We start from the raw sequence: 25,204 nt of genomic DNA, 5'->3' as shown, positions 1-25,204 counted from the left end.
TTTGTTCTAATTTACTTTGCTGGAAATTTACTTGAAGTTGATAAATAAATTTTGAATTTTCACAGAGATACCTTACATCAATAAACCGAAAGCTTGAATTACTATTTCAATACTTTACATCAGGGATGTCAAACCCACAGTCCACATGTGGCCCAAAGCAAGTAAAAATGCAGTCCAAGAATTGACCATCTATCACATGATCAGTTATATAAAAAATAAACAAATAAATTCAATTTGAAACTCCCATCACTTGATGCTATTCTCTCCTTGGTCCATCTCAAATCAACCCCCCCCCCCTTTTTCCCCTCCCCCAACACCCACTCAGCCAGTGTTAAGTATATTACATACGGCCCAAAAATACTCATATTCTGCCATGTGGCCCAGGTAAGCTAAACGGTTGGACACCTCTGCTTCAAATTTATTGCATATCTGTTCTATGTTCTATTATTCCAGGCAACAATTTGGAGATGTAAGATAGCAATCTGTCTGTGCAATTTTGCCACATAAAACTACTGCTAATTTCCTCAGTTGTTAATGCTTTCCTGGTGCCTTGATAGTATTCTTCCTGTTTCACAGGCTTCAGACAGTAAATTATTTAAACTCCTTGCTGCTACACAACTGATACCTAGTAACATAGTAGAAACCTAAGTTCTTGCTGCTGTCATCTTTAGTTACATATTTCATTCCTCCATCAAATGCAGACTGTGATGCTAAATCATCAATTTCTTCTGTCAACCTCTCCTTCTTTGTCCTCTATAATGCTTCTGAACTTTCTCTCCTGCATGTTTTTGGCATATTGTTTCTATTCACCATATTCATTCCTTTGCACTTACAGCAATATCTCACCTAAACTATCACTACTAACATGTTTTCTTCTTAATTGATGGAAACTGGATGGAAATGGGAAAGTAAGATAGAAAAATACTGGCAGACAGAAGTTGTGAGGTTGGTCATGAGTCTGCCTTGATATGTCTGCCAAATGAGTGTTGCTAAGGAAGGCAAGGGTCCAGGTTTGAGAACCTGTCCAGGATAGTTTTAACCTGTCAAGGTGTTTCAAAACAGTGTACACTTCCACTGTATAGGTAAAAGACTCAAACCAGCAATTGATTTTAACTTTCTTGTATACACCACAGTTCTTCTACCAACTGTTTCCCCAACGTCATTGCATTCTGCTTTTAGTCAGTCTAACTTTGCTTCTTTCACTTTCCGTTGACTTTACTTTTAGGGACTTACACAGCTTTCTTCCTATCCATCGTGTGTGCTCTTGCATTTCCTACATTCATCCATAAAACCAACAGCTTCACTGTTCTTGAGTAGTTGGCAAAGGGTAGTGCCAACACAGCTGATGGAAGGGAAAAGGTGTGTAATCAGTACATCAATAAACCTATCTGGCATCTCCAGTGCAATTAGACACATGAATTCAGACATGAAGCATGCAGAAAATGATGTAGTTCTGATGTGCAACATTATCATGACGTAACTTTTCAGGCTAATACTGAAATATTACTTGATGAAACCCAGGAAAAAAGAAATTAACACACAATTTCAGTGCATCACACCAAATAATTCATGCAACAATGAAAACAGTCATTCTTTTACAAAATAAATTAATTACATAGAAAAAAACTACTTGGCAAGCAGTGGCAAAACACACATAAAAGAAGGTTAGAATTAGGCATGCTTTCAGAGACAGTGGCTCCTGCAGGCTGAGGGGCTGAAGGGGAAGGAAGAGGGGTGAAGGAAAATTAGTGGAGAGGTCTAAGAAAAATGGTAGATTTTGGGAAAGTCACCCAGAACCACGGGTCACAGGAGACTTACCAGATGGGACGAGAAGGAAAGACTGATTGTTGAGAACTGCATTGGACGAGATTTGAAATCCTGAGAGCTTAAAGATGGAAGACAGGGTAAAATGCAAGGCAGAGATTACTGCTTAAACATCATGCATGGGCGAGTAAGAGTGCAAAGCTATGTGCATTGTACATAACAGATGTGGGAGGGGGGGGGGGGGGGGGGGGTGAAAAATAGATGGGTAAGGCAACGAAAGATGTAGAAAATCAGAAAGGAGTGAAGAAAAGAGTATTTACTGTGAAGAAATGTTGAGACAGAAGAAGTTAACATAAATGAAGGCCAAGTGGGTGGTGAGAACCAAGGACATATTGTAGTGCTAGTTCCCACCTGCAAAGTTCTGAGAAACAGGTGTCTGGGAGAAGAATCCAGGTGGCAAGCGTGGTGAAACAGGCACCAAGGTCATGACTGTCATGTTGTAGAACACACTCTTCTACAGCATATTGTGTTTTGCCAGAATACACACTCTGCCTATGCCCACTCATCCTAATTGATAATTTGGTGATATTTATGCTGATGTAAAAGGCCGGACAGTGTTTATATAATAGCTGGTATATGACATGTGTCATTTCACAGGTGGCCTTCCGTTTGATAGTATATGTTCTGCCAGTTACAGGGCTGGCATAGGTGGTGGTAGGAGAGTGCATACAGCAAGTCTTGCAGTGGGGATGATCACAGAAAAGGAGCCATAGGATGGGGAGATGGGTACAGAAGGCATATAGGGTCTGACAAGAATATTGCAGAGATTGGGTAAGCTACATAAAGTTATTCTAAGTGTGGTGGGTAAAATCTCAGACAGAATGGATCTCATTACAGGGTATGATTTTAGGAAGTCATGGCTTTGTTGAAGTAGCTGATTAATACATTCCAGACCAGCATGCAGACTCTTTACAGCAATATATCATTCTCACCTCAGCCTTCACTGAATGTAATTATTCCAACAGCCTAGAACAAAAGCAGATTTGCCATGCCATCACATCCAATCCTGGTACAGCTGATCCCTCCACAAAGTAACTTCAGTATAGACCACTGGTCACTCAGTATTATCTGGGTCTGGAATGTATTAATCAGCTATTTCAACAAGGCCATGACTTCCTAAAATCATGCCCTGAACTAAGATCCATTCTGTCTGAGGTTTTCTCCATAACACCTAAAATAGCTCTTCATCACCCTCCCAATCTCTGCAATATTCTTGTCAGATCCGATGCTCCTTCTGCACCCGTCTCCCTACCCCATGGCTCCTACCCCTGTGAACATCACCAATGCAAGACATCTCCTATGCATCCTTCTACCACCACCTATACCAGCCCTGTAACTCACAAAACATACACTATCAAGGGAAGAGCCACCTGTGAAACAGCACATCACATACCAGCTGTTTACAAACACTGTTCAGTCATTTACATTGGCATGACTACCACAAAATTATCAATTAGGAAGAATGGACATGGGCAGAGGGTGTACACTGGCAACACGCAGTATCTGTTGCAGAACACACTCTACAACATTACAATTATGGCCCGAGTGCCTGTTTCACCACATGCACCATCTGTATTCTTCCTCTAGAACTAGTTTCTCAGAACTCCACAGGTGGGAACTAGCACTACAGCATGTCCATGGTTCTCACCACCCAGCTGGCCTTAATTTCTTCCATCTAAACATTTCTTCACAGTAACTATTCTCTTCTTCACTCCATTTTAATTTTCTACATCTTTCTTTGTCTTACCATCTATTTCTCACTGCCTCCCTCTCACCTCTGTTATGTACAATGCACTTAGCTTTTCACTCTTATTAACTGATGCAAGGCGTTTAAGTAGTAATTTCTGTCTTGCAATTTACCCTGTCTTCCATTTTTAAGCTCTCAGGTTTTCAAATCTCATCTGATGCATTCCCCAACGATCAGTCTTTCCTTCTCATCCTGTCCAGTAAGTCTCCCATGACTGGCAGGTGTGGGTGACTTTCCTTTTTGTAGACCTCTCCAGTCCTTTTCCTTCACCGTTCTTTCTTCTCCTTCAACCTTTCTGCCTGAAGAAGAAGCCACTGGCTCTGAAAGCTTGCCTAATTCTAAGCCTTCTTTTATGTGTGTTCTGCTGCCGCTTGGTAAGTAGATTTTTTTATCTATCCAAATAACTCAACGCACTGCCAAAGCATCACAATCTCAGGAGTTTAACAGGTTAGTATTTGAGTGAAAGTGGCACACTCTGCTTGTGAGTTTCCTTGCTGTGTAGGAGCTTAGAGACTTATGCATTTCATGCCACATTATGCAATCATTACTGTTACATCTCACCAAGATGGTGGTGTACATGAAAATGCTAGGGATTGGGGCAGAGTATCACAACACAAGCATCCACTGATAAAACTCCAAGTTTCAATCTAACTGGCAAGCAGAAAGTCCAAAAACACAATCAGGGGCAAATATGGATCTGTAACAGTGCAACAATGCAAAGAATTCACAACATGAATACAAGCAAGCATAAACTGAGTAAACAAAAATCCAGGCTAACACTATTACAAAACTGACTACGGGTATAGAGTGGTAACACCACGAATGTTATGGTTCCAAAAGTATTGTCCAATGTATGTGACACTCATGCTGCTTACGTTGGGAGTCATGGACCACTCTTTACTCTTGACTGTGGAAAACTCCTTGTCCGACATATAGGATTCTGGCATGAATACCAAATCCCTCATCCCTTTAAGAAGCACACAGGGTCAAAAATGGCCCAGTTTGTGTCAGAGCTGCCAAGCTGACTGACAAGGACCTCTTCGCCTGGCACTCTTTGCCAGGTCGTTAGTGGGGTGATGATGGGCAACCACTCTACCAGAGACTGGTGACTGAGACCTGATGAAGACTGGGGAGCACCTCCTGCTGGCTGCAGCGAAGATGGATAGAGGTACTCTACCTCCATCAGATACCCCTTGGCAAAAAGGTTTTCTGGGTGGTGTATTTATCAGGATGAGGGCAGCAACCATAGGGTGAGCAGTACACAGGCAGTAGGAATGTTTACAGGTGCCACTTGGTGCTGGAGGCAAAGATTGGTTGGTCCCTCCCACCTGGGCTAAGAGGTTCCGTGTGCCTGATTTGTGGGCCCAGAACTGAGTTTGACACAGGCACACCTGGTTTGCATGGCATGTCATGAGCTACTGACCTACCACATGTATATAAAGCTGTCATCACTTATGTCCCACTGTTATGCTTTGTGTCCACCTAGGCGTTGGCCTGAATATGGATGCCCAGACAGCAGGGCCTTGATGATAGCACGCTATGGGTCATGGCAAGAGACATGTGGCAGTGAGCACAATGGTTGAAAGACATTGCATGGCTTATGGCCATATAACACCTTAGCAGGACTGTGCCTGTTGATTGGAACTGGTCAGTAAGACACCAAAAAACTAGACAGGACATCCTCTCTAGGTACTGCCGAGACTGATTTCCTTAGCTCTGATTTGGTCATCCTGATTAACTGCTTGGACCCTGCTTTTGATATCAGACTGAACTGCATAATGGTCATACACTGAATTCCATTTCAGTGGCAGAACACTTCAGTATCTTCCAACATGAACAAGTGCAGAACACTTCAGTATCTTCCAACATGAACAAGTGAGCACTGTCTACAACCACTGTGCACAGAACACCCTCGACAGCGATAATGGCAGCTATGGCTGTATTGTAGCACATAATGTCGTGGAGGATGAATGAGCAACATACGGAAAATCAGACAAGGTGTCTCTCAGCAACAGCCACATGATTACTAAGAAGAGACTGGCATTTGCCATAACAGCCACATGATTACTAAGAAGAGACTGGCATTTGCCATGGATAATATTTTTGTGGCAGGGCCGCCTGGCTGTGGGTGGACATTGAATGGCCATCTACTGAGTGCTCATTGGCAGTATTAGTTGTTGGCCAACAGACATGTCACCAGGCTAGTGCTTTCGTGCATGACATCCCCCAATGGATGTAATGTTCAGAATGTGTTGCCACAAGAAAGGTGGAATAAGAATGTGTCAATTCTGATCTTCTGCATCCAGCCGTAGGGCATCTTCTGCAATGTTGAGACTATTGCTAAGTTTGAAATAGTCCCGAGTGCCAGGTCTAACTCCGTGGGAAAACATTTCAGCCATCTGTAATGGACTACTGGAACTGCATTGCCCTAGAGTGGATCCCCGTCTATTATTTGATGTGTCTTCCCATGTTGTACAAGGAAATTCATTGAGGATATCCCAAATGTTCAGGTCCTGTGCAAAACAGATTGCCTCATGCTTATAGAAGTCAAAGCTGGGGCTCACTAGTAACCAAGACAAGGAGTCTGCATTCACATGCAGTGACGTGGGCCTATGGTGAATGTCATAGGAATAATTATTCAGAAACAACAGCCAATGCAGTTAACATTGTGCTGTTCTGTCTGGGAGCTTGGACCAAGGATTAAACAGCAGGTTGAGTGACTTACGATTTATAAGGAGGAAGAACTTATGTGCCATACACGAAAACATGGATATCTTTTAGTCCATATATGATTGCAAGTGCCTCCTCCTCAATCTGACAATAATTTCTCTGTGCTGCCGACAAGGTCTTTGAGGTAAATGCGGTAGGCTGCCCTGAGCCATAAAGATATCTGTGTGAGAGTGGCGAAACACAGAGCACAGCAGAGGTATTTCTTCAATTGCTGGAACATCAACTGACATGCCTCCAGCCACATAAACTCTACTCCTTACTGATAAATCTGATTCAATGAATGACAAAGGTAAGCTATCCTTGGAATGAATTTTGAACAGTAATTTACCTTCCCTAAAAATAACTTTAACTTCCAACATTCTTACTAATGGGCAAATTTTCTAATGCTGCAATATGATCTGCCATCAGTATGGTAGCATACTTGCTTAACATGTGCCCTAAGTACTGCCCTCTAGGTTTAAAAAAAATAAATAAATAAATAAAAAAATAAAAAACAAACTACTACATTTATCAAGCTTGCAACACAGTCCATCATCTAACAGTCCCTGAAAACTGCTTACAATTTTTTTGTAAATGCTGTTCCTGTTCTTGCATGGTGCCAGTGACCAAAATTATATCCAAATAGTTGATGCTGCACAGAATACCTGCGCAAGTTGCTAAATAAAATATTGGAATATTCTTGGTGCTGAAGCTGCCCCACATGTCAAACAGTTAAACTGGTACATCCTGAAAGGAATAGTTAATACTAAAATCTGCCATGGCTCAGAATCCAATGGCAACTGCAAACATGCACCTCTGAGGTTAGTATTGTAAAAATACTGATCGAAATAACTGGCCAACTTATCCAGCTACTCCTTGGGACAGAATATGGAATTAACATCTATTTCACTTTGTGTGATGACTATGAGCTTGAAATCCATGCAGATTTGAACATCACCATTGGATTTCGAATCATGACCATGGTGGTCGTCCACGGGCTTGTGGAAACTAGTGGCACCACCCCAAGCTTCTGCCATCTGTCATGCTCTGTCTTCACTTTATCTCGTGTAGCAAACAGCATGAGGCAGGCTCAACAGAACTGCCAAAGGTTATATTGTTACTTGGGCCCCAAAACTGTTGACTCTACCAATATTCTTACAAAAAAGTTCATCAAATGACTGTAGGAATGCCTCCAAGTTTTGAAATAATATTACCTGAGAGACAAGGTTAACTTTATTGACTAGTCCAAATTGAAACATTGTGAAAGGATCAAACCCGAAAATGTTTTCTGCCAACTGCAAATTGACAACCAGCAGCATGAAGTGGCATTCCACATTTTTGTTTTTGACTGTGACTAGCAGTTGTCTCAACAAAAGATCTACTACCCACTATTAAATACTATAAGGGGGGAGGGAGCTTGGGGGGGGGGGGGGGGGGTGAGAGGGAGCACCCCGGCTGGGGCTACATACATACAATATCTAAACTGCTAAACTGATCTGACAGGATGAGGCTCCTGTGTTTAATTGACATTTTGTGCAATGCCCAGCTTACTAATCTATCTCCAAGTCTACAGTGATAGGGTGCACCAGAAGGCTCGCTGCTGTGCTCACAGGTTCGACTGTGAACACAGGAATGTTGTACCATATTGCTGTTCACTGCATTTTCTGTACACAGCTGCTAAGTGTCCTGGAATATGGGAGGCTCAACAAGCTGAAAAGAAATGGGTGCATCATTCTCCTTTTGTGTAATTACCAGCAATTTGGGCAAGGTTGCTGTGCCTGAATGGGGGAACAGGAGTTTGACGCTGGGAAGGATGTGCTCTGTGCCTGCTGTAAATTCAGTGATTTGTTCACAGAGTCAGGGACTGAAAGTGGTCTGCTTTGGCCCCCACTTCTGTAGCTGATAGGCACTGGAATGTCACAGAATCCACACTGTTACTACTCTCGATCAGTCACTTGACAATGTGATCACTAAAGTCTAACAGCCACTGATGGAAACCCATTCGACTGGCGTGACTCATCAAGTATTGCCACCCACCAATTATTCAAAAATGCATCCTCACTGTTACTACACTCAACTGACAAACTCTATGACATTGTTGCTAAAGCCTGAAAAAACTCTGATGGAGATGTGCTGGTGTGATGCATGGAGTTTTGCCACCTATCAACTGCACAAAAACACATTTTGAGCTGCAGAAATCAAATACTACAATTCTGCAATTTGTGCTACCTTGTCTGACATTAGATTAGATTGCTTTAGTCTGTACTGAACTTCCTAGTGCCAGCAGCACCACTACATCATGACTTACGAGAGTCTGCATAGGTTGTTTTGCATTGCTTACACTCAAAATGAGATCTGCATGCTAACTTCTCCTAGTGGGCCACCCAAGCTGCACATGACCGCCTGGAATGATTATGACATTGGCTGAAATGTAAGCAGGTAGCTGCCACATGTACTTGCTGACCATAGTAGTATGTGAGTAATGTATACATCACTGCAAATTCTGCTTTTTCAGGGTCCACAAGGGGCAGCAATTTCTGTACCATGTTATACAATCACCTTCTACTAGACAACATCAGTGTGCTCTAATGTACAGGCTTGGTGATATGTTAAGCATGATAGTAAAGCTTAAAATAGCATAAATATTTTCCCACTTTTCTGTGGTCTCATCAAAAGCTGCAAATGGGACTGGAGGCGGCAGCAGAGGCTGCACTGCCAGTGCTTGTGTTGCTGGCTGTGTGGTCAGGAAACAAATAAGCTCCTACACATGCTCTGTTGGCTGCTGCTGTTGCCAACTTTGTTGGTGGTGTTGCTGCTCCAGCTGAACTTCTTGCAGCTGCATTTGTTGTCTCCAAACTCCAAAAACTGCAACATCCATGAGGCCACAACACACCACACTGACACAGAAATGGACGTATACACAAAAGCAAGTTCTCATTGTCAGTTCTTATGTCTCGTGTAGCAAAACAATAGAATTCATGAAAACACCCAGGCTGAGTGTGGAATACCATGATGCAAGGCATCCACAATAAACATGAAGTGTCAACATAACCGGTAAGCAGAGAGTTCAAAAACACAGTCAGGGAAAACATGGAAGTATAAGAAATCACAACACAAATGCAAATGATCATAAGTGAGCAAATGAGAATCTGGGCTAATGCTAGCATGCAATGACTACAGAATCTGTGTGGTCACACAAGGAAAGCTACAATTCTAAAGTCACTGTGCAACGTACATGACGTTCACAGGGCTTATGCTGACTTTGCTGCTCACTCCAACTCTTGAGCACTAACAATTACTCATCCAATATACTGGAGTCTGACAGGGATACCAAAATTACCTTTTAGAATTTTTGTACGACAACACAATATCTTTTGTGTCAAATGAAGGAAAACACTATAAATATCACAAATCCCAATTTCATTACTTTTGTTTTATAGATTTGTCTCTAATTTAACTGTAAATTATTTTTTCTGAGGGAGCTGCTGATCTAAAACTTGGGAAGTAGATGTCTTCTTAATATAAACATACACTGTAAAGAGCACTTTTAAATATTCTCAACATATTCAAAGGTGTTACCTACTTTCTACATTTTCATATTAAGTACATTACATTAAGTACCAGGAATACTGACCCTAACAATACAATGCATTTTCAGTAGCATCTATTATTGGGGAGGGGCTGCTTTATGCTCAATGCAAACATTTTTTTTTTCAATACTGATTTAATTAATACTGGTTTACTTTTACTCACAACATGTTTTTGAATGAGATATTGATGTGTAAGTAGGGTTGTGAACTTGAAAATACTGAATGTGACATGCATTGTATAATGTCACATCTACCATTAAGGCTTAAATTTAGGATTAAGTGTAACTGAAAAATTTAATATGTTTGTGGAAAACTTTCAGAGACTTAATTAAAAACAAAAACAATAACTTTTCAGAATTTTATAATATACAGGATCTGACTAAATTACAATACTTTCAAGAGCTGGGGATAAAGTAAAGTCCCCCCCCCCCCCCCCAAATAGGTAATGTGAAGGTTAAATACACAAACCATGTTATAGGATCTCATAATCAGGTTGATTTCATAATCAGAATCTCATAATCAGGATGATCAAGCAAGAATGTTTTAGATCCTTATTAAACAATATCAGGGCTTGCTGTTTTTTCTTTATTTTTAAGGCAGACTGTTGTACAGTTGAATGCCTTGGTTAAAAGGTGCATTTTTAAAGGCAGAGGCAAACATTTTTTGAACATGAAGCTTCATTTTTTGTCTTGTACCATGATCATGGACATTCATATTTTTGCTGAACTTTGCAACATTACTTTATTACAAACTTACACATTTGTAATATGAGATGACTGCCAAGAGGTAGAATGAGTGGTTTTTGGAAGAGAGGTCTGCAGGTGGGGCTTTGCCCTGTTCATTATTCTCACAGCTCTTTCCAGGGTGAGAAGAACAACTGAACTATGTGTGGAGTCTCCCCACAATGATACCATACTGCAATTGCCCTTCCGGTCATGGTGTCCTCATATAAAGACATATTAATAAATGCGTAGTATATTAAAATTCGTGAGATTTTACCATTTGTGACTGTTGTCCTCATATTGTCACAAGCAGAGAGTTTATTTGAAAACAGTGTCAACATCTCCTGTCAATCTGTGGTACCACAAAACAAAACTGAATGTGCACAGTCACATGGGCACTTCCCAGTAATCTTTGTACCTCCCATCAGCCAGTTAATATTTTCTGAGTTTAGGAAAAAAAAATTATTTTTGCATAGAAAGATGCATTCTTGAAGGTGAAAACTACAGGTTTCTTTCAGAATGAAAGGTTAAGCGACATATTTATAACTTTATACATGTCTCCAAATGAGGACATTGTGATTGAAAGGTTGTAATAGCATAGAAATTTAGGACATTATTTTGCTGTATTTTTAGTCATCTTATGGTAATTTCACAATGCCCTGAGTCCAAGATAGACAAAGGCCACTTACAGAAGAAAAAATTACAGAGCTCCTTAATTCATCTGAAATTGACGAACTATCTGATGATTCTGGTGATAATTTTGAACAAGACAGTGATGGAGGTAATGTTAGACGTTTTATATCATACAGTACATTGTAAGCTGAGTAGCCTAAGTATGATAAGTAACACTGAGATAATCACAAAACACTTGTCCCATCCAAACGACTATGCATTGGCAGCGAGAATGTTATAGTTGCTTACGAACTTTTTACAGTGCAGCCAACCTAAAGATGAATAAGAAAAATATCCATTCTAATCGTGACAGACTGACAGGTAGATCTGAATGTCCAGATTGGTAAGTCTGATGTCTGTTCACATGCTTTTCATCTGGACATGGCAAGGCGGCAGCCACGCCAACTGGGCATTTAGCGGGTTTTCCACCCGACGACAGCAGTTAGCTGCTGTTGAAACCGAACACGATTTTTGACAGCCATTTTTGACGGTTTATAAACAGTTTTGCAACCTGAAACATATTCCATCACTTAGGCATTGAAAATATCTATATGGCCGTGTGTCCACCTCAAAATCGACAAAAATGAATTTAGTAGCTTTTTCATCTGGGTTACTCAGATGTACATTTTTATGAGTTTTTCTTTTTGTAATAGAATTTTTTTTATAGGGTCTGGAGAAATATGTTGAAATCGAACAGTCAGAAGTTATTCAAGTTTACAATCAATGTACGGGAGGGGTCGACAAAATGGATTTTCTGATCACAATTTATCGCACACTCTTCGGATCACGAACGTAAAGGCTTCGCATGTTTGCTCATGCAGTTCATATTGCATGTGTAAATGCAAGGATTGAGTACAAGAAAAATGCATCAAAATTAGGTGCTCCTAAAAATAAGACCCTTGATTTGCTTCACTTTAGGGCATGTGAGGCCAAAGTACTGACAAAAATAGATAAGCCAGCTGCCAGGAAAAGGAAGCATCCCATTTGTGAGAGTCCAAAGCCATCTCCAAGAATTTCAAAATGAGCCAATGCGGAAGTTCGTCCAGAAGCTGATGTTTGTTTGGACAACGTTGGGCAACTTCCACTTGTCAGTGGCAAAAAAGTTATTTGACAGGTGCACAAAACAGGGCTGCAAAGGCAAAACCACATTTTCTACATCTACATCTACATGTACATGATTACTCTGCAATTCACATTCAAGTGCTTGGCAGAGGGTTCATCGAACCACAATCGTACTATCTCTCTACCATTCCACTCCCGAACAGCGTGCGGGAAAAACGAACATCTAAACCTTTCTGTTTGAGCTCTGATTTCTCTTATTTTATTTTGATGATCATTCCTATCTATGTAGGTTGGCCTCAACAAAATATTTTCGCATTCGGAAGAGAAAGTTGGTGACTGAAATTTCGTAAATAGATTTTGCCGCGACGAAAACCGTCTTTGCTTTAATGACTTCCATCGCAACTCGCGTATCATATATGCCACACTCTCTCCCCTATTACGAGATAATACAAAACAAGCTGCCCTTTTTTGCACCCTTTCGATGTCCTCCGTCAGTTCCACCTGGTAAGGATCCCACACCACGCAGCAATATTCTAACAGCAGAGGACGAACGAGTGTAGTGTAAGCTGTCTCTCTAATGGACTTGTTGCATCTTCTAAGTGTCCTGCCAATGAAACGCAACCTTTGGCTAGCCCTCCCCATAATATTATCTATGTGCTCTTTCCAACTGAAGTTGTTCGTAATTTTAACACGCAGGTACTTAGTTGAATTGATAGCCTTGAGAATTGTACTATTTATTGAGTAATCGAATTCCAACGTATTTCTTTTGGAACTCATGTGGATCACCTCGCACTTTTCGTTATTTAGCGTCAACTGCCACCTGCCACACCATACAGCAATCTTTTCTAAATCGCTTTGCAACTGATACTGGTCTTCAGATGACCTTACTAGACGGTAAATTACAGCATCATCTGCGAACAACCTAAGAGAACTGCTCAGATTGCCAGGTCATTTATATAGATCAGGAACAGCAGAGGTCCCAGGACGCTTCCCTGGGGAACACCTAATATCACTTCAGTTTTACTCGATGATTTGCCTTCTATTACTACGAACTGCGATCTTCCTGACAGGAAATCACAAATCCAGTCGCACAACTGAGACGATACCCCATAGGCCTGCAGCTTGATTAGAAGTCACTTGTGAGGAACGGTGTCAAAAGCTTTATTGTGTAAAATGTGACATTCACCTATGTCTGGATAGAAAAAAAATGTTTCTTTGATTATCATTCTTCACAATCATAAAACCATAGTTTATGTATATAATCATTAAGTAAGCTTTGTCTAATTTAGGTATTCTGATGAAATAAAATCAAATAAAATACTTTGACTTTTCGACTTATACTGCATCCACTTGAACACAATGTTCTCATTTGGGGACACTTGTATTGGGACACTTGTATCCCCCCGTGGGGGACACCTCGGAATATTTTATACATATGAAAAATCATAATTTAATCTGAAGAACTGGATAGCAAAGCCACGAATTCCCCCCCCCCCCCCCCCCCCCCCCCCTCCCACACACACAAACACCACCAGGGGAAAAAAATAGTTCATGATCAAAATGGTCAGATTATAATATTGTGCATAGTACACAGTGCAAACAGTGTCTGGCATTGTGCAGTATGCAAGGAATGTGTAAGACATAACACACTTTGCCCAGCTTACTGTTGCTGACATGTTTTTGCCATTTTAAGTTCTTTTCGATCCACAGGCCTACAAATCATGTTTCTGATGATTTCAGAGTCATTAGTTTCAAATCAGGCATAAATTTCTTGGATTTCAGGTGGGAATTCAGGAAGATGCTTCTTTTTGTGTTGGCTATAGGGTTACTTCTGTCCAATCAATCACCCAGTTCACTTGGAGTTGATGGTCATTTCTGCTGGTTATGAGGAGACTACTATCATCTGCAAAGAATGTACTAGTAGTGGCGCTGATGTTCAATTTTGAGTCGTTTATGTACAGAATCAACAGAAATACTCCTTGGAGCATGCTTTGTGCAACATAGCCATAGATGAAGTAGTATGTTCTGATGTAACTTTGATAATTGTGTTTTATTGTTACTTTTTGATTCCTGTATGTGAGATATGGGCTGATCTGGTTTACAGGGGTGCCTCTGATAACATATGCATGCAGATTGTCTTATAGAATTTTGTGGTCTATGATTTCAAATCTTTCGGCGAAGCATAGAAGATCCCAATCACTTATTGCTTTTTTGTCTAGAGCATCTAGGGTGGAGTTTACATACTCATATATAGCAGTTGATACGGATTTATTTTTCCTGGAACCATGCTGAGCATCAGAGACAATTTGATTCCTTCCCCTAAAATTAATTAATCTTTGAAAATTAATCTTTTCGGAAGTTTACTGAACGCAGGTAACAATAACATGGGTCTGTAACTTTCCAGATTATTTTTTTTCATCTTCCTTAAAGATTGGGATAATGTTTACCACTTTTATAAAATCAGGAAATGTACCCGTCATCAACGATGAACTGTACACAATAGAGAGTGGAACAGTGACTTTACGTTTGCAGTTCTTAATGATAAAATCTGGAATATCATCAATTCAAGATATAAGTCTATTTTTAAGGCTGTTTGTGCTTAATCTAATATCATCAGCTGTGGTTTCTCAAAAGAACAAAGAGTTTGTTGGTTTGTTGATGATTTGTAATAATTTCTTTAAATTACTTCCATAGTAATTGTTGAATATGTTTACAACTTTTTATGGATTCGTGACTCTTGGAGTTGTGGATCACAGCGTGTTAACATGTTCATGAGGCAGTTGATTTGTTTCATTTCTTATGATGTTCCACACTGTCTTTGGTCCATTTGAGAATGTTGCCACATAGTTATCATTTGTCATTCATTTGGTTTGTGCTACAATTTTCTTACGGATTTTGACAGGCTGATTAATATATCTACCCTGACAGGGAGTGGGATTGTTATTTTTTAAGCTCTTCAACAGATTTCTCTTCCTTCTGCCAAAAATCTTTATGTCAGTTTTTACACATGGCTTCCTTTTGGGTCCTTTGGATTTAACTATTTCAAATTGAGAGGAAAAGCAATTTTTTTTCCATCATCATCCATTCTTGGCAGTCAAGAATAAACTTTCTAAGCAAGATTACATATGTCCTGTCCCTCCCTGTAGCTGAGTACTCAGGTTAGATGGCTGCCAAATATTTTTCCTTGTTGGGAGATCTGGAACGGGTTCCACTCAGTCTCATGATACCAACTGAGGAGCTATTTGAATGTGAAGCAGTGGCTTCACGGTCTGCAAAGCCAATGATGGCCAGGAGAGCAGTGTACTAACCCCACACCTCTCCATACCACATCCAAATGATGCCACTGGCTGGGGGTAATATAGTGGTTGGTCAGCCCCAACTGTCTTACCTGATGCCACAGTGATGGAGCTTTCAATTTTTACATAAGGCCTGGAACACATGCCTTGAGAAAGCAGTCCATCGTAACGTAAAACCAAAGTTGTGTTTCACACAGACCTGCCATTTATATAGTATTGTACAAAGCATAAACTTCAAATTTGTAATGGACTTCAAATATTTTCACAGTGTGTTTTGGACTCTTGTCTCTTTGTGAATGCATCACTTGAGTTGCTTTGAATTTTTCACAGTAGATATAATAGCGAGCATTAATTGACTTTTATTCATTGTTCCATCTCAAGAGTGAACAGTTTAGTTGTTATCATATGCCTTCTTGTAAATCTGTGTAGTGAGTGAAACTATTGTTGAGTGACACAGTCAAATTTTTATGAAAATTACCACTGCTGCTCCACTTTTGGGGGATCATATTTGCATTTACTGATAAATGTTAACTGTCTCCTTCTGCTTTTATGCTGATCTAAACTTCAAGATTCCTTTGGGATAAAGCATTATATTAAACTAATTGGAAGATTTATACAAATGTTAAGAAATAAATGTGAATGCCTTATTATCCATTTTTATATTTTCCAAAAGTGAATGTACTAAATTGTTTTCTTTGAACTAACTTTTCTAATTTGCGTAACAGTTATCCTGTCTAATGTGGAGCCCAGTTTTCCAGACTTAGCCAAATTTTATTATTTAGCTATGTGGCTGTATGCTCTTCCTGACACGAAGCAGTGCTGTGCAGTGGTTAACACACGGAACTTGCATTTAGAGGGCGATGGTTTAAACCCATGTACGGTCATATTGATTTGGTTTCCCATGATTTCCCCAAATCACTTAAGGCAGATGCCATGATGATTCCTTAGAAAGGGCACAGCCGCTTTCCTTCTCCATCCTTCCCTAATCCGAGCTTATGCTCCGTCTTTAATGGCCTCATTGTTAATGGGATGTTAAAATACTAATCTCCTTCTCCCTCCCCTCCTACTCTTCTCGATTCCACATATATCAAGGTAATCTAAGGAAGGGGAGTCTTTTGAGTCACTTATCTTTGAATTGTGTAAACTTTGTTCTGTGTGTAATTATATTTTAATCATTTACATATCATATTCTCTGAGGTGGAATTTTGAGAACCAGCACAGCATGTACCTAAACATGTGTGGGAAACCGCCTAAAAGCTGCACTCAAGTTGACCAGTGTACATCCACAATCATTAATATGCCACATGAATATGGTCCAGCTCTGACTTGCCTCCCTGTCTCGCAAGCTAGTGTGCTGTGCATTATGCTATAAGAATATAAGAACAGGTTAGAACTACCAGATCATGGTTAGTTGGTCGATTTGGGGAGGGGTCCAAACAGCAAGATCATCAGTCCCATTGGATTAGGGAAGGGTTGGGAAGGAAGTTGGCAGTGCCCTTCAAGGAAACATCCCAGGTTTCACCCGAAGCAATTTAGTGAAATCACGGAAAACCTCAATCAAGATGGCTGGATGTGAGTTTGAAGCATCATCCTCCAGAGGGCAACCAAAGTATGCTAACGACTGCCCCACCTTGCTCAATACCAGAATCATGTTAGGCAAAATCAAACAATGAAAAATACATGACAGAATAACAACAGTCTCATGAAAAGAATAGATCGCTACTCGTCATATAGAGAAGACTTTGCAGACAGGCACAACAAAAAGACTGCTTCACATTTGAGCTTACGACCAAAAGAACTTCTTGTAAAGGCTGAGGTCAGCCTCAGTGGCCAGAGATAGTGGTCATGTGTATGTGTGACTTGTGCTTGTATGAATGTGTGTTGTTTTCTACTACAGAGGGAGACCTTTTGGTCAAAGGTCATATCTATAACATTATTTTTGTTGCGCCTGTCTGTGACTCAATGTCTCCTCAATATGGTGAGCAGCAATCAAAACTTCTCATAATATTGTCATATGTTACAGAATCATGTCAGGATCATTCCAGGTGAAATCAACCAATAAAAAGAAATGAACATTGATTATTTATAATTTTTTGTCCATTTACCCTACTTATTAAAATAAGGTAAAATCCATAATTAATTTTTTTTAAATTTTCATTTTTAAAATGTCCGAAATTTCTAATTTTTGTCACATTTTTACACCTTAAGTTAATTAGTTAGTTAGTTAGTTACGTGTTCCATTGATCAATAGCATGGAAAAGCGTTATGATGTGGAACGTGTCAAATGCACAAGAAATGCGCACAGGAAACAAGTTCTTTTTTGAAACTTCCTGGCAGATTAAAACTGTGTGCCTGACCGAGACTCGAACTCGGGACCTTTGCCTTTCGCGGGCAAGTGCTCTACAATCTGAGCTACCGAAGCACGACTCACGCCCAGTACTCACAGCCTTACTTCTGCCAGTATCTCGTCTCCTACCTTCCAAACTTTACAGAAGCTCTCCTGCGAATCTTGCAGAACCAGCACTCCTGAAAGAAAGGATATGGCGGAGACATGGATTAGCCACAGCCTGGGGGATGTTTCCAGAATGAGATTTTCACTCTGCAGCGGAGTGTGCATTGATATGAAACTTCCTGGCAGATTAAAACTGTGTGCCCGACCGAGACTCGAACTCGGGACCTTTGCCTTTCGCGGGCAAGTGCTCTACCATCTGAGCTACCGAAGCACGACTCATGCCCGGTACTCACAGCCTTACTTCTGTCAGTATCTCGTCTCCTACCTTCCAAACTTTACAGAAGCTCTCCTACCTTCCAAACTTTACAGAAACTCTCCTGTGAAACTTGCAGAACCAGCACTCCTGCACAAGAAATGCGCACAGGAAACAAGTTCTTTTTTGAAACTTCCTGGCAGATTAAAACTGTGTGCCTGACCGAAACTCGAACTCGGGACCTTTGCCTTTCGCGGGCAAGTGCTCTACCATCTGAACTACCGAAGCACGACCATGCCCGGTACTCACAGCCTTACTTCTGCCAGTATCTCGTCTCCTACCTTCCAAACTTTACAGAAGCTCTCCTGCGAAACTTGCAGAACATGAAGAAGTTTGGAAGGTAGGAGATGAGATACTGGCAGAAATAAGGCTGTGAGTACCGGGTGTGAGTCGTGCTTCGGTAGCTCAGATGGTAGAGCACTTGCCCGCGAAAGGCAAAGGTCCCGAGTTCGAGTCTCAGTCGGGCACACAGTTTTAATCTGCCAGGAAGTTTCATATCAGCGCACACTCCGCTGCAGAGTGAAAATATCATTCTGGAAACATCCCCCAGGCTGTGGCTAAGCCATGTCTCCGCTATATCCTTTCTTTCAGGAGTGCTAGTTCTGCAAGTTTCGCAAGAGAGCTTCTATAAAGTTTGGAAGGTAGGAGACGAGATACTGGCAGAAGTAAGGCTGTGAGTACCGGGCGTGAGTCGTGCTTCGGTAGTTCAGATGGTAGAGCACTTGCCCGCGAAAGGCAAAGGTGCCGAGTTCGAGCCTCGGTCGGGCACACAGTTTTAATCTGCCAGGAAGTTTCATATCAGCGCACACTCCGCTGCAGAGTGAAAATCTCATTCTGGAAACATCCCCCACGCTGTGGCTAAGCCATGTCTCCACTATATCCTTTCTTTCAGGAGTGCTAGTTCTGCAAGTTTCGCAGGAGAGCTTCTGTAAAGTTTGGAAGGTAGGAGACAAGATACTGGCAGAAGTAAGGCTGTGAGTACCGGGCGTGAGTCGTGCTTCGGTAGTTCAGATGGTAGAGCACTTGCCCGTGAAAGGCAAAGGTCCCGAGTTCGAGTCTCGGTCGGGCACACAGTTTTAATCTGCCAGGAAGTTTCATATCAGCGCACACTCCGCTGCAGAGTGAAAACCTCATTCTGGAAACATCCCCCAGGCTGTGGCTAAGCCATGTCTCCGCTATATCCTTTCTTTCAGCTGTGCTAGTTCTGCAAGTTTCGCAGGAAAGCTTCTGTAAAGTTTGGAAGGTAGGAGACGAGATACTGGCAGAAGTAAGGCTGTGAGTACCGGGCGTGAGTCGTGCTTTGGTAGCTCAGATGGTAGAGCACTTGCCCGCGAAAGGCAAAGGTCCCGAGTTCGAGTCTCGGTCGGGCATACAGTTTTAAGCTGCCAGGAAGTTTCATATCAACGCACACTCCGCTGCAGAGTGAAAATCTCATTCTGGAAACATCCCCCAGGCTGTGGCTAATCCATGTCTCCGCTATATCCTTTCTTTCAGGAGTGCTGGTTCTGCAAGTTTCGCAGGAGAGCTTCTGTAAAGTTTGGAAGGTAGGAGACGAGATACTGGCAGAAGTAAGGCTGTAAGTACCGGGCGTGAGTCGTGCTTCGGTAGCTCAGATTGTAGAGCACTTGCCCGCGAAAGGCAAAGGTCCCGAGTTCGAGTCTCGGTCGGGCACACAGTTTTAATCTGCCAGTAAGTTTCATATCAGCGCACACTCCGCTGCAGAGTGAAAATGTCATTCTGGAAGTTCTTTTTTCTTTTTTTCTTTACATTATAGTGTTATACCTAAATATTTCTATTATCTATCCCATTCCCTTAAATGGCACAATGCGCATATATTATATCTCCAGATTTATTTACTCATATTCAAAAATTCATCTATGGTATAGAAGGAGCTGTCAAGGAAGTATGATTTCAATTTGTTTTTGAAACTATTACTGCTGTCTGTCAGACATTTTATTTCATCTGGTAAATTATAAAAAAGTTTTATAGCAGCATATTTTACCCCTTTCTGTGCCAAGGATAGTGTAGGTCTTTCTTTTTTCTGGTACTGTAATCATGAATCTCACTGTTGATTTTAAACTGGTCCATGTCGTTGAGAAAAAATTTCATTACTGAGTAAATGTACTGTGAAGCAGTTGTAGGAATTCCTAACTTTTTAAATTGATGCCTACAAGATGTGTGACTATGAAGCCCACACATTATTCTAACTACTTTCTTTTGAGCAGTGAATACTTTTTGTTTAATTGTTGAGTTGCCCCAGAATATTATTCCGTGGAAGTATGCAAAGTATGTTAGCTTACTAATTTCTACATCCTCAAAATGGGCTATTATTCTGATTGCAAAAGTTGCTGAACTTAGTCACTTTAGGAGATCCAAAATATGAATTATCCAATTAAGATTCTCATCTATATGTAGACCCGAAAACTTGGTGTACTATACCCTGGCTACTGACTTCTTTTGATCTGTTACGTTTATTGAAGGAATTATACTTTTTGAACCAGACAATTGGATGTACTGTGTTTTTTCAAAGTTCAGAGCAAGCCCATTTGCAGAAAACCAATTAATAACTTTTCCAAAGACCTAATTTGTATCATTTTCTATCGGACATTCTTTTACTGGATTAATAATTAGCTTGTATCATCAGCAAACAGTGTCAGTTCTGCATCTTGTTTCACATAAGAAGGGAGGTCATTCACTTACATCAAGAACAGGAGGGGACCCATGATCAACCCTTGTGGAACACCTAATGTAATTTCATCCCAGTTAGATGAAGTAGCAAACTCCTTTCAATCACTTGAAGCATATAAAGAGACTTATTGCTTCCTGTTCTGTAGATATGACTTAAACCAGTCATTTGCTGTTCCATTTATACCATAGAATTGTAATTTCTCTAACATAATGTCATGGTTAACACAATCAAATGCTTTGGATAAGTCACAGAATATTCCTGCTGGTGACATTTTACTATTTAAAGGCTCTATTATGTGGACAGTGAAATTGTATATTGCTGTCTCAGTGGAACAGCATTTCTGAAATCCGAACTGTGATTTACTAAGTATCCCATTACGGTTGAGATGGCTAACCACTCGAGTACATTACTTCCTCAAAGATTTTTGAAAATGCTGTAAGCAAGGATACTGGCCGGTAATTATTGACATCTGTGGTTTCCCCCTTTTTGTAGAGAGGCCTGACAATGGCATATTTTAACCTGTCTGGAAAATTACCCTGAGTCAGTGATGCATTACCTATGTGACTCAAAACATCAGCTGTAATTGCTCCACACTGTTTTAATAATTTCATCTACTACAACAGAACATTTATTTTTCAAAGATTTAATAATTTTCCTTATTTCACAAGAGGTTGTTAGATGAAACTTAATCTGACTAAAATTTTTCAAAACTGACTCTTCCATGTACTGCATGGCTTTTTCTTTAAACTATTCTCACCAATTTTTTTTCCTACACTTAAGAACTGATTGTTAAATACATTGGCTACCTGTGTACTGTTGGTTAAGATGGTCTCGTAATACTACCTACCCCAGTGGTTACTTTTCCTATCTCCCTTCTAACAACATTCCATATTGATTTGATTTTACTGCTGGAGTTGTTAATTTCTTCTCTAACATACATATTTCTTGATTTCCTTACAGCTTTTGTCAGTACGTTACAATAATTTTTATAGTGTGAAACTAGTTCTGGATCTTTACTAGTTCTTGCTGTCTCATACAGTTTTCTTTTCTTTCTGAAGACACTTTGATAACTGTAGTAATCCAAGGTTTCTTTGAAAAGTTTGTGGTGTTACATTTAGTAATTTTCTTTGGAAAACAATGTTCAAAAAGGGATAAAAATTTATCAAGAAATATGTTGCATTTATCATTAGCATTTGGCTCATTATATATATCTTCCCAGTTTACATTTCCTAAACTTTCTCTGAAGTGATCTATAGACACCAGGTTGGGCACCCTCACACTTTTACTTAGTGGTTTCTGAAGTGTACACCCTGTTAGGTTTTGTAAGTTAATCAGTTGTGCATCATGGTCAGTAATCCATTTACGACAGGGAAAGCATGTGTTTGTTCTACATCCTCTTGCTGTATAAATACATTATCTATTAGAGTACTACTGTCCTGAGCTACACGTGTAGGGAAATTGATAACTGATTCTAAGTTATATGTGGTTAACAACACTTCTAGTTCACTTTTCCTATCAGAATTGCTTAGAAAGTTAACATTGAAATCACCACAGAATAATAACTTCTTCTTTTTGTCTGACAGACAGCATAATAGGGAGTCAAACTTTTTTATGGATAGCTCCCAATCTCCTAGTGGAGACCTGTACACTGGTGCTAATATCAACACAACATTGTCTAGCTGAAGTTCACAAGCACAAACCTCAAAGTACTGATCAACACAAAATTTGCTTACTTCTACAGTTCTGTATTTATACCCTTGTTTTATAAAAATGACAACTCCTCCTTTATCCATACTAGATCTACAAGTGTAAGATGTTAAATTATACCCATTTATATTGACATTTTCCACCCCCACAGTTACATGGATCTCAGACAGACAAAGTATATTGACCTCATTCTTATTTTTGTGATCATCTAAACACATTATCAGCTCATTTACTTCATTTTTTATTCCCCTGATATTTTGGTGAAGTAAGTTGATACCACTCTTAGCTTCATCCCTATTTGCTGTGCATGAAGTTTCTTTCCTTCTATTTTCCCTGGTTGTTGTCTGTCTGGAATTTAGCTTTAACCTAAAAAACCTGTCTGCCTCGTCCCAATAACCGCAGGGATCACCCCTTGTGTGACTGTGGCCCCCTTACAGTATCTGCTAATAGAGAAGCTAACTCATCTTTCCCCTTCCTATTAAGGTGCAGGCCATGTGTAATGTAACCCCACCTACCAATAGCATCAACTGGAACAACACTCATGTGAGACTTTGCCGGTGTCTGGAGCATCCCGTTCAGCTCAGTGTTAACACGCCTTACAGCAGTGTTTACCCACGGCTGATCATGGCGCTGGAAGACCCCCACAAACCCACATTGGTGTGCCCAGTTTCTGCTCCTATTTTATCCAGGTCACTCCTAATACTATATCTTGCATTCATAGCCAGGCTGTTTCCTGCTCTCCCAACTATAAATACTTGATCTTCCTTCTCAAAGTCCTTGCATAGCTGACCTTAGTTTTCTGTCACCTGGCTAAGGCTAGCACTTGGTTTCACAAAACTTGCGGCCTGGTACTCTGTCCCTAATTTCTCCTGAAGCTGTTGGCTCACACCCGTCCCAAGACTGCTACCTATTGCCATATCTCCAAAACTAACTTACAGACCTGAAATTTGTACCAGTCTATTCAGTTTCTAATAAGATTTAAAAACAGGTGCTCCTTGACAATATTCATAAATAAGCTAAACTTTCCCAAAATAATTGTTCTCAATTATAAAATTTCAAAAATGGGAGTTTTTTTGGTGAAAAAAAAAAAAAGGGTCAGTCAAACACTATTTGTTAATGTGTCTCCCAAGTTTCATGATGGTATTCCAGTGGGAACATATTGAAATAAATTCTGTTTTACAGAAATTTGGTTTGCCAAGTTATGCCACACAGACTGGTTCATAAAACTTGGTTAAAATTGAATTATTGTGTATTAATTAAGCAAATGTCAGTTTTTGATCTTAACACTGTTGTAAACAATGCTAAACAATAAACAAAACAAAGTATGGGATACTAACCTTTTCCATTTTATGTAACTTTTAACATAGTTTTTATGTTTACAAAACAATGTAAAATATTTATTACCAATGTCTATGTTAATATTATAAATGCAAAAGCATCTCTTGTCTGTTACATTTTCTCGACTAAACAGCTGAATGGATTCCAATTAAATTTGGTATGGGGATAGCTTAAATCCTTAGGTAGAACATGGGCTACTTTAGAAAGGGTCTAGTACAAGATATTTATTGATTGAAGAATAATATTTGAATTAGGGAAAAATACTTATTCTTACAAAAAGCTTTTTACTCTTTGACTTTTGAACTGTATCATATGTGTGAAAATGCATTTATTGGTTGACACGTTCTATGTAATATGACTCAACATAACAAATGCTATGGTTATACAATCCTCAATGTACTTAATCCATACTTCCACACTAACATTATGAAATGTGAAAGTAACTGTTAAATTTTCATTACCAAACTGCTAAACTGATTTCGATGACATTTGATATTGAGGTAGCTTGGACCCCAAGGAAGAATGAAGGCTGCTTAGAATGTTGTACGAAGTTTTGAGCATTATTAATATTGTCATGTAGAAGAAGGTGTAATTAGATGAATGACAAACACTAACTTCACTTAATGAAGGCTCGTTCAGCATCTGCACATACAAGAGGCAGAGCGAACTGCTTCTGGCCAGAACACGTACAGTTTATATACAGCTACAGAACGTTCCAGTACAATAACTCTTGACATTTGTGGATACGTCTCGAATGTACTTGAAACGAATACAGAAATTAAAATTGTACAGTCCAGGCGAGTTCTGAACTCACGATCCTCTAAGCAACAGTTTGGTGTCATAACCACTACCCCATGGTGCTACTCAGCTTCTTCTGCGACACTGCTCCCTCCTTAAGAGAACAGCGTCTTAGTGTTACATCCTCCTAGACCGAGAACAAGTCATCGGTCCTGCATACTACGACTCCTGATGACTTGTTCTCACCCTGGCGGTGATCTTAGAACTTCTTTTGATGTTACGCTCTTTGTCACCTGTCACTGAAACTTCCAAGTTACCCTGTGTTTCAGGATCCTTATAGGGCTT

Source organism: Schistocerca serialis, chromosome 6, assembly GCF_023864345.2.
Source record: "Schistocerca serialis cubense isolate TAMUIC-IGC-003099 chromosome 6, iqSchSeri2.2, whole genome shotgun sequence".
Classification (NCBI taxonomy): Eukaryota; Metazoa; Arthropoda; class Insecta; order Orthoptera; family Acrididae; genus Schistocerca; species Schistocerca serialis.
The sequence above is the reverse complement of the archived record's forward strand: the minus strand, read 5'-3'. Positions refer to the sequence as shown.